The sequence below is a fragment of the Tupaia chinensis genome, unplaced genomic scaffold (genome assembly GCF_000334495.1).
Source record: "Tupaia chinensis unplaced genomic scaffold, TupChi_1.0 Scaffold000048_1, whole genome shotgun sequence".
Taxonomy (NCBI): Eukaryota; Metazoa; Chordata; class Mammalia; order Scandentia; family Tupaiidae; genus Tupaia; species Tupaia belangeri.
The window spans coordinates 5,947,179-5,958,359 of record NW_006159506.1 but is presented as its reverse complement, the minus strand read 5'-3'; the positions used below and the strand labels follow the sequence as shown (position 1 = coordinate 5,958,359).

The window sequence follows — 11,181 nt, the reverse complement described above, 5'->3', positions numbered from 1 at the left end:
GCCGCTGGCTGGCAGGGCGCCGGCTCCGGAGTGCTGTCCCCCGCGGGCGTGTCATTTTTATGGGCGCCCGGACCACGTTCTGCGCTTTTTTTTTTTAAAAAAATGTATTTCTGTACATCTTGGGCCACGTTAACTCCACGGTGCAGAGAAGTCTGATCTGACTGTGGCCATCCTGAGGCGCAAACGGCTCTTCCACACCCTTTCCCGTCCGGACTGTCTTCTTTTGCCCTCTTAACTTTCGGGGTGCCAATTCTACCCCCGCGACGTTTAGGGAATCTGCCAGCAGCCGAGGACTTTGGGCAGCTGACATGAGTGTGTTAAGAGGTGTGCACGGCGTTGTGGGAGGAGGGCTTTGGTTGCAGAGGGGACCTCAGAAGGCGCGCTCACACCGGCCAGACTCGGGCTGGTGCCTGTTTGGGGCCGGATCCGAACCAAACTAGGGTAATCCATGCAAGGCCCTCGCTCACATGCAGTGGATCAGCGCTGCCCAAGCCGCACAGGCAGAGAAAGGGTGTGGGGTAGGGGCCGGGGCTGGGCGCTGAGCTGGTCTGAGCCGGTTGCCAGGCAACAGAATGGAAATTCAAGGGCGGCTAAATCGGGCTCCGCCACAAACGTTCTGTGGCAAACCCGGATCGCCTCCACCCCCCGGACCCCCCAACTCCCAGTAAGTTTTCTCATCTGTAAATGAAAAGAGGAAAGGTAGCCCGTTTTCGGAGTCTGTGCCTGCGACTTGTGCGCGCTTCATTCATCAGCTGGACTCGGTGTGGAGTGCAGTGTAGACAAAGGGTAGACCCGCGGGGGGCAGTAACCACGCCCCGAGTGGGTCTCCCGGCTTGCTGTCCCGTGTAAGACGCTTGGCCCTGCCCAGGCCCCAGAGTGGGTGAGCAGACACTGGCCAAAGTTAGTTTCCGAGCCAGGTCCAAGACGCCCTCTGTGTAAGGGCATTTCCATGAACGATTCCCCCCTAAGTCATCTGGGGGAGTCTTTGCAAGTTTCTCTATGCTTCTCTGCTCTGAGCTGCGGGGGGTCCTGCGGGGGTCCTGCGGGGGTCGGACGTGAGGGTCGAAGCTCCGAGGGGTTGGAAGAGCCGAGAGTGTGGAAGAGGGAGGACTGGCTTCCTCGGGGTACAGAAATCCTCCTGGGAAATGCAGGAAACAGAATCTCACAGGCAGTGAGCTCAGGGCCTGCCAATTTGGCTGCGGGTGCTGCCAGGGCTTCTGATTGGACAAGAATTTTCACAATTTACTGGACCGGAATCCAAGGGGGAGCCACCTCTAGGAAGCATTCTAAGGACATTTTCTTGCCAGTCAGTAAAGTTTAGTGGGGGCTGCGGGGCAAGAAGACCCGGGGCTGTTCTTTATTCCAATTTTTCTACTTCTTCTGGCTGAAGACATGCTTTCTTGCTCACTCCTTTGCTGCAAGTCCCCCACCACGTTTCCCGACCGCTTTGGGGAAATGTTTCATTGCCTTCCTAACGTGGATGGAGTGGAAGAAGACTGGCACCCCTGGCTCCTTCCGAACTGGTGTCATTGTCACTGCATGACTATGAGCTTGGACAGCTCTTCCTAGTGTGGACCATGGTTCTCAGCTGTCTTCCATGAGCATCACCTGGAACCCTTAATCAGCTAAGGATGGGACCAGCAGATGGCCTCCCGGTTACTTCGCTGGGCTTCCACGGAGTCGCTAGGCTTTGAGTCCCAGACCCTGCGGTTTGAAACTCACGCTGGGCACCTGTGCGAGCGTGTCCCAAGTCCCAGGAAGAGAATGGAGGAGAAGGGATTGCCCTGTGGCCATCCCTTCGCTCCTCCCCCCACCCCGGGGTGATTTCTTACTTTCTGTCTCTCCAGCAAGTGCATGCACCCGATAGTGAAAATCTCTCTTAAAAAAAAAAAAAAAACTAAGAACTAAGGATGCTGGGGCTGCTCTCCTGACCCAGAGTAACAATGTCAGGGTCTCTGAGGACTGGGCAAAGGCATGCTTATTTGTTTATTTAATTTAATTTAATTTTTTTTGAGAGGCTTTTGCTATAGGGTGTGTGCACTTGCCAGAAAGACAGAGAGAGACAGAGAGACAGAAAGTGAGAAATCACCTCCCAGGGGGGATGGCCATGCCACAATCCCTTCTCCTCTATTCTCCTCTTGGGATCTTGGGCACGCATGCACACATGCCCAGCGTGAGTTTAAGCCGCCAGGTCCAGGGATTCCAACCGTGGTCAACTACATGGGAGTTTAGCGACATAGCCATTACACCAACTGCTGATCCCTATTTTTAAGTTTTTTAAGTACCTTAGGTTTTTCTAATGTGCTCCTGTGGCCAAGAACCAGTGGTATGGGTCCTTATGTAGGAAGGAAATGAATACATGGTTCCAGGAAGACATGAAGAGCAGTATTTCCAAACTTTGCCACATATTACACTCACTGGGGGCTTTAAGAAATCTGAACTCCCAGGTGGCATTTCATATCAATGACATCAGAGTTGGTGGGCATGGAAGCCGGCATCTGTGTTTTTAGAAGGCCCACCAGTGATACCAGTGTTTGGGACCCACTGCCTTCGATGGCATTCGATGGTTTGAAAGCTGACTTGAGGCAAGTTTGTAAAGTGAGGTGGCCTGTCCCGTCTTTAGTCACCTGTTCTGATCTTTCATGGTATTGCAGGTACACAATGCTTCCAAGTCACCCTACTAGGGGACAGTCGTCAAGGAATCCTGTTAAGGCAATGGCTTAACATGGTTTTTCATATTAAGGGATTTTTTTTTTCTGTTTTCATAAAGGACTTTTAGAGCTGGACTCCCATGTAGTCGACCGCGGTTCAAGTCCTGGACCCGGTGGCTTAAACTCATGCCAGGTGTGTGTGCGTGCGTGCCCAAGATCCCGAGAGGAGAATGGAGGAGAAGGGATTGTAGCATGGCCATCCCCCCCCGGGGGGGTGATTTCTCACTTTCTGTCTCTCTGTCTCTCACTGTCTTTCTGGCAAGCACATGCGCCCTATAGCAAAAGCTTCTCCAAAAAAAAAAAACAAACCAAAAACCAAAAAAAAACAAAAAAAGAAAATTAAATAATCTCTCCAAGCTGCAATCCACGCCACCTGCCAATCAAAGCGGTTCTATTTCATCGTCATCCATTGAGCGGCAGGAAAGGGCGATTTCACAGGAGAGGCTACTATGTGATAAGATCGGATTACCATCGCTCTGGAGTATAAAAAGGACAGTTCATTTGAGGAAAGTGATCGCTTAGCGGTGTGGATCCTCTAGGGGTGTTGGGAGAATGCCAGCGATCTCCTAATTGCTGTCCACGTCATGTTAACTGCTGTACAACATGACTCATCCAATCAAGACCTCGCAGAAAGAAAAACATTTCCAGCCATGTTTGAAAGGACTCTCCTACGAACTGGGTTAAGCAGTTCTAATCTGGAAGTACAAGGGAAAGTGGTACACAGCTGTAAACATCCACCCTCCACCCCCCCTCCCCAGCCCCTGTCTGGGACTGGGGAACAATTTACTCATGAATACACTTAAAACACCCTGCGCTTTGTCGGCCAGCCAGACTATCAGGAAGTATGAATCAACAGGATAAATTTCTTTTTCATAGCTCAAATGCTGGTCCCTCAGCCAGCTCATTGTTGTTTATGTTGACTGTTTTAAACTCTCTGGGTGAATAGCCTGGGATGTGTCATCTTTCAAGCGCTCAGTGCCACCCAATATTGGCATAGAGAATGTCCAGTGAGCTGGACAATTTGCATTCAAACAGGGCCACAAGATGCCAATCTATTTTTTTTTTCTTTTAGTTTTTTTTTTTTTTGTTGTTGTTGTTGTTATAGGGCATGTACACTTGCCAGAGAGAGACAGAGAGAGAGAGAAAGAGAGAGAGAAAGTGAGAAATCACCACCTCCTTTGCCCCCACCCAGCGGGGGGAGATAGCCATGCCACCATCCCTTCCCCTCCATTCTCTCCTTGGGATTTTGGGTATGTACGTTCATGTGCTTAATATAATTCTCAAGTCACTGGGTCCGGGACTTGAACCACGAAGCTGGCCGTGTGAGATCCAGCACCCTAATTTCCATACCACCTGCTGCCCCCTCCTCCTTTTTTAAAGACTAAAAATGCCTTGGGAGCCTAATAAGCAAACTTGCCAATTTAGTGACCTTGGAGAAGTATCCAGAAATACCCTTCAGGTCTTGGTTTAAAGTTCTTCTTAGATCTTCTCTACTGGTCTGTATACATTGGTGCTGTTCCACCCCCACTCACTGCTTGGTCATGACAAGTAGTTGATTTCCTTCCTTGCGCTTGTCACAAGGAGTTTTTCTTTGAAAAATTTTGCTTACTTGTTTGTTTTGTGTCTCCTCTGGGATGTCAGCCTCTGAAAACAGCAACCATACTGATCTTCTGGAGCCTGCGTATCGACACATAATGTTGGGTTCAAGGAAGGAGACTGAGTTCTGAAACTATGGACATAGTCCACATTGTAAATGTGCATTTCACTCCTTGGGAAACATCTGATCAGTCAGAAAGGGTCTATCTGCTTTTTATCAAGTTACAAAGTTTGCAGTGAAGGCTTTCAGGATGATGAGGTTCATGGTATTTGATATACATCAGAAAGCTTGATGAAGCTCCTTATTTTTTTTTTTCCATCAGTTGCCCATTTGATATTAATTTGTCATCTGCATTACATTTGAGAGCAGTAAAAATGGTTTCTTTAAATCTCTGTATTTCAGACTTCACTTATTTATTTTGAAGTAATGAGGTGTAGATTTCCAGAGGCTAGGATAAAATGAAATGAAACACTCAAATTATGCTCAGACGAGGGAATCAGTACATATTAGTACAAGCAACAAGAAACTCATAAAATACTGGCTATCTTCTGAACCCAGTTACTCTTGGGGAACATAAATGAGAAGAAAAATGGGATATTCCTTGTTGTGTTTGGAACCAGAGACACAGGAATATCTTTTCTTCATAAACATAGGCTCAGTGGCACTACCTTTCATCGAAGCTGCCTGTAGTTATGAAGATTTTTGTTAGGAGGAAATAAATCCATGGCTGCAGACTACTCCCAGCAAAAAAAAAAGGTGGGAAAAATTGTGTTGCAAGAGTGAGTTTCGAGGAAGCAATGAATGTTCTCCTCAAGGGCTTTTGAAGAGTCAATGTGAAATTCCACAAAAAAGTTGTACAAAGTGTTCCTGAGCTAGGATCAAAGGGCAAGCAGATACCATTGTTTAGGCCTCAGATGGTGTTTCCTCTGGTCATCCTTCTAAGAATGGGTACAAATCCTTCTTAAAAGTGCTGAATCATGGTTAGTTCCTCCGCTTAGGGCTGTACCTCTCATATGCTAGGAGGAAGGCTTCTTGGGGAGTTCAGGATCCCTGTAAGTGGGAAAAACAAAGTTCAGGCCTTGATGTGGCAGCACGGGTGTCTTCAGAGTTGAGCGACTTACGTGTGGGATTTCAGATTCATATTTACTGTCATGAGGGGTGAAGTGGTGGAAGGAAAGAGGCAATACTGTCCCTCAGATCATTGTATTTCTGACTAGAAACTTCCATGAGTATCTGAGTAAAAGGAGTAGAAATCAATACAGAAACTCCCCACACGGTGGATTTGAAGCGTCCACCACGGGAGCAGTTGTTAGATATTAACCGTTCTGTCCCATCTTTCTGAATCTCCTGCACAATCCAGTCACATGGAGCAGGGCTGGCCACGCTGCATGGTGTCACCTAGGGGCTAGTACACGACAGTGACAGTCTCTTTCTTCTTTGTATTCCCTACAAAGAACTGGTGAATTCTGCTTTTTTTTTTTTTTTTTAAAGAGAGAGACTTTTGCTATTGGGGCGTGTACACTCTCCAGAGAGACAGAAAGCAAGAACTCACATATGCCCCCTACCCCGGGAGGGGGGCAAATGGCCATGCTGAAATCCCTTCTCCTCCCATCTCTTCTCAGGATCTTGGACATGCACACATATGTGCCTGGTGTGAGTTTTAAGTTACCAAGTCCAGGACTCGAACTGCGATCCACTAGATGGGAGTCCAGTGACATAACTGTTATGCCATCTGCTGATCCCAGAACTGGCGAATTCTGTTCTTTTCATTTCTATATTTTTATCATGATAGCTGAATTATTTTTTAAGTATTTTAGAGATGGGATCTTCCTGTGTTACTGAGGCTGGCCTTAAATTCGCAGTCCTCCTGCCTCAGCCTTCTAAGCAGCTGGGACTACAGGCGCACAACGCTGCACCCTGCTCAGCTGATTCATTTGACACAAACACTCCTTCTCTTTGTATTCTCACCTCCTCTTCATCACCTATATTTGTTCCTACTCTTTTTTTTTTTTCTTGAGACTTTTTTTGAGGTCGCGTGCTCTTGCCAGAAAGGCAGAGAGAGATAGAGAGACAGAAAGTGAGAAATCATCCCCCAGGGGGGATGGTCATGCCACAATCCCTTCTCCTCCATTCTCCTCTCGGGATCTTGGGCACGATGCACATGCACGTGGTGTGAGTTTAAACCACCGGGTCTGGGACTCGAACCATGGTTGACTACATGGGAGTTCAGCGACATAGCCATTACATTAACTGCTGGTCCTGGAAAATTAGAGTTTTAAAGAACCACTACCATCAACCTCTAAAATTTTTCAGAGTGCTTGCAATTCTCAGACTTGAGTGCTATCTGTTTTTCTTCCACCCCAATTATGATTAGAAATCAATACATATTGTTGTTCACTGGACCTTACTGGATTTTTTACTCAGTTCCTAATCTTTTGAAGATACTGTTCTTTCCAACTTTTTTTCCCCAATATAACAATGTATGGTATTTTAGCATCTTGTGGATAAAGTTAGACTCTGGAAATACAGCTAGTATCCAAACACGTGGCTTTTCTTGGGGAACATAGACCCAGCGACAGATAACCTGTTTCAGGTTTATTGGTTAGCCTAGTTTGGGATTATTAGTAAAATTTATGTTATCCATTAAATCATAGCACTTAGAACTTGAAAGTTCTTGTGTATTATTTAATCTCTTAGGTTTGCAGTGGAGTTGGTTGAATGCATTCAGCATTCATTTCTCTTCACTGCTGCTGTACCTTAAGGCTGAGGGGACAATCCGTAGAACCACAGAGAGATCCCACTGCATTAGACCACAAGGGTGGTTGGCCAGGCCTGAGTGGATAATTGTGGAGAAATTACAAAAGCATGCAAAAGCTTTGGGCAAGAGGAGGGGAAGGCCAAATTATCTGGAGTGTTGTGGGGTTTCTTGTCGTGGATGGCATTCTCTCCCAGAACTCTGCTTTTAGAAAAGAAAATACTATGTATATCTATAAATATCCTCTTGTTTGGTGTGCCGAAGGGAAGGACTGTTGACCCCAAAGAATTGTTTTCTGCTCCCAGACTGAGTTGAAAAGCACGTTGCCCGGAGCGGGATTGTTCCTCTGAGGTTTGCAGGCACTCAGAGTCTTCCTGCCCTGCCTATCTCCATTCTTAAAGAGATTGGGCCCATAATGGAGACGATATCTAAATGACATCAGGTAATTCCTTGATGGGTCCCCACGGCCTTGTTATCGCAAACACAGTCCCCGATGACTGGGTTGAAGAATCTCCTTCAGACATTCTTGCAGAATGAGGTTCTGGTTCTGAGTGGGAGAAGCCTTCCTGACTTTCAAGTTCGTGAGCACACACCCTTCATTGCTGATTCTGCTGACCAGGTCAGGATTGTCCTAGGCCTGAAATGTCCTCACGCCACCGCCACCGCGCTAATTTGATGTTCAGATTGTTTTCTCATCATCGGAGGGCTCTGCTGGGGGCGGGAGTAGCATGGAGAGGATTCATAGCAGGCAGAAAACATCGTCCCTGGTGGCCGAGGGGGAGCTTCTCCTCCCTGACCTTTGCTATCTTATTATCACTCTCCGGCCACTTACCCTTTCACCTTGTCCCAAATGTGACTTCCATTCCCAAACATCTGCGTTTGTTGATTGTCGTTCCTGTGTTTACAGCTTGGTTGGTTTCCTGCACATGGACGTGAACTAGGAAAAAAATTCCAATCTGTGTCTCAGCAGAACACGAGCTCAAATCATTGGTGTGAGCTGTTTCATGCACGGATGAGACCAGGAGACGTTTTATAATTGGCCTTGCTTAGTCCCTGAGACCAGTTCTTTTCCCTCCCTCCTTGTTTAAAGTCTTGGAATGACTTTGAAATAATCCTGAAGACTGAGTTTTACAAACTGTCCACAGGAGGACTGCAAGTTGAAAAAGCCAAACCTTGACTTTGTTTTGTCCAGATCTTATTTGCATACTTTCCCATCAGAATAAGTGAATGACAAGGAAATTGTACTTTTTTCTTTCTTTCTTTTTAAAATGAGTTTATTGTTGTAGAGCAGTTTAAAGTTCATAGCAAAACTGAGCGGAAGGTATAGAGATTTGGGGGCTGACCACATGACCCGTCTGTTAAGGGAGCTGGGTCCTCTATGGCTGACGGTGCTGTTTGAATTCTGGTCTCAGCAGCTTGGAAAACCTGCCTGGCGCTGGACCTGCATGCCCCAAATCCCAACAAGATGGAGAAATGGAAAGGAAGAGATCGTGGAATAATCATGCCCCATGGGGGGTGCTTTCTCCCCTTCCTCTTTTTCTGTTTCTCTGTCTCTTTCTGAGACAGACACACCCTCTGGCAAATAGAAAAAAAAAACAAAACAATAAAAGAAGGTGTCAAGATTTTCCCCGTGTCCCCAGCCTTCACATAGGCTCAGCTTCCTCATTACCAAGGGACATGTCTGTTACAACTGATGAGCCTCTGCTGACATGTTATTGTCACCTGAAGGCCTGGCTTTACTCTAGGGCCTTCTGTGGGTTGGAGCACATGTACAGTGACATGTACCACCTTTAATGAAAAAAACAAATCAATGAAAAAATAAAAATTCAAAACACGCAGCATCTGGGAAAAGACTCCTAAAATGCTTTTGTCGAATAATATTTTGATTCTGGGTTTTCACCCCAGTGGATAATCTATGTTTGTGTAGACCTCACGTTGTCATTGCGTCTATGTGTTGACCCCCCCCCCCAAGCTATTTGAAATCTTTCTTTTTAAGGCCGAGAGTTTAAAAATCTTTTTCCCTCCGCATACTTTCACTGAGGTGTCTGTCACCATAGTACCTAGACGATCCCACAAGCCGAGATACGAACGGGTACATTTCTCCCTGGATTGTGCCCTGTCTGATCCAGGCTCGGCGGGATTTAGAGGAGTAGAATAAAGAAGCTTGAAGAATGAACAAGAATCATAGGATTTCTGTGCTTGTAAATTATTGAAATGCAGGGAGGAGATGTGAGGAGAGGGATTAAATATTTTTTTCTTCCCTTTCTGAAAACATCAACGTTTTTAATGTGATTTAGCATTGAGAAATTGACCAAAATGCCTTATCTGATGTTAGAGGCAGGATCAGGGCCCTTTAAAAGGCTTCCTCTGGAGAGACTATTTAGACCAGAGTAAAACTAAATTAATAGAGACTCCATAAATCCGGAGGTCTTTGTAAGTGGGGTATAGAATAGGCTTGTTTTTGAACTGCTTTCTATGAAAAAGGGCTCCACAGTTTAATGATAAATAAATAAGAGAACACAATCATGGAAACAAGAAACAGTCACTCTAAAGAGTGCTTTTGGATAAATAGCCAGCCATGTATTTGAGATAGATTGGGAACTTGCGGGGATTCCTTCACAAACATTGTACAAGTGGGAGGGACATTTCATGAATTCTTCCCTCTCTCATGTCACTTACTCATTTAAAAAAATAAATTCATACTAGGGTAATGGCTATGCCACTGGACTCCCATGTAGTTGGCTATGGTTTGAGTCTCAGACCCGGTGGCTTCAACTCAAGCTGGGTGCATGTGCGTGCATGCCCAGATCCCAAGAGGAGAATTGGAGAAGGGATTGCAGCATGGCCATCCTCCCTGGGGGATGATCTCTCGCTATCTGTCTTTCTGTCTCTCTCTGTCTTTCTGGTGAACACATGCACCCTATAGCAAAAGCCTCTCCAAAAAAAAAAAAAAAAGAAAGAAAAAGAAGAAAATGCTTCCAGCCTATGTAATACAGGAAGGAGCACTTATTTAAGATGCTGGGGACTTGGACTTAGGTTCTAGCCTTAGAGTAGCCTTTTTAAGTAATGTCTTGTTTGGGCCACTTAACCAAGGAGTCTGAGTCTCTTTCCTCATCTGTAAAATGTGAGTACGGGGCCAGATCAGCGTTTGCCAAAAGTGTTTCATGGAATTCTATTTTCCAAAAGGTAAGATTATGGAAGCGTTTACTATTCTATTCCTCGCTTGGAGATTCACAAGTCTGTTAGCATGTTTAAGCTCTGACAAGGCCCGCAGTAAAGAAGCCTGATAACTTATAATTGTGTTTTTTTTTTTTTTTTTTTTTCTTGATATGGTGGTTAAGGGCACTGGACTCCCACATGGAGTACCGCGGTTCGAGTCCCAGACCTGGTGGCTTGCTTTTTCACTTTCTCTCTCTCTCTCACTCTGTCTCTTTCTGGTCAAATAAAACAAAAAACAAACAAACAAACATGTAAGTAAAGTTAAATAAAATCATTCTTTTTTTTAAAAAAAGATTTTGGCCATAAGGCATGTGTGCTGGCTGGAGACAGACAAAGAGAGACAGAGAGAAAGCAAGAAATGACTCCCCTAGGGGGATGGCCATGCTGCAATCCCTTCTTTTCCATTCTCCTCCTGGAATTTTGGGCGCACACAAGCCTGGTGTTATTTTCTAGTTGCCAGGTCCAGGCCTCGAACTGTGGTCAGCCATGTGGAAGTCTAGCACCATAACACCATACTGCCTGCTGGCTCTGTAATAGTGTTTCTTCGAACTTCCTTTGCCCTGGACCCTCTTTTTGTTGAAACCCTGTGTGATAGACCTGGACCTTTCTGTCCTCATGCCCACTCCTGACCTTTCTCTGTTGTTCGGAGGGCAAGATGGGACCCCAGGAGGTGGGGTTTCCACCGTGGCCACTCTTCTCTGACTCCAGTACTCTCTGGACCCGCAGCTGCCATGTCCCCCCTGCCACTGCTGGCCCCTGGGCTGCTGTGGTTACTCCGTGGGCCTCTTTGCCATGCCCTGGTGGCTGCTCTGTGTGCCAGTTCCCGGATCAGATCCTCTCTGCTGAAAGCATTTTCAGTGGCTTTTCTTTTCCTGGGCTTTCCTATTGGGTGGCTTTTT

At 46.2% G+C, this 11,181-nt stretch overlaps 1 protein-coding gene across 1 annotated transcript in view; it reads left to right on the top strand.

The window, feature by feature from the left end:
* Positions 1–11,181, top strand: part of BMP6 (bone morphogenetic protein 6) — a 174,021-nt gene that overhangs the window by 331 nt on the left and 162,509 nt on the right. The gene's annotated exons all lie outside the window — the stretch shown is intronic.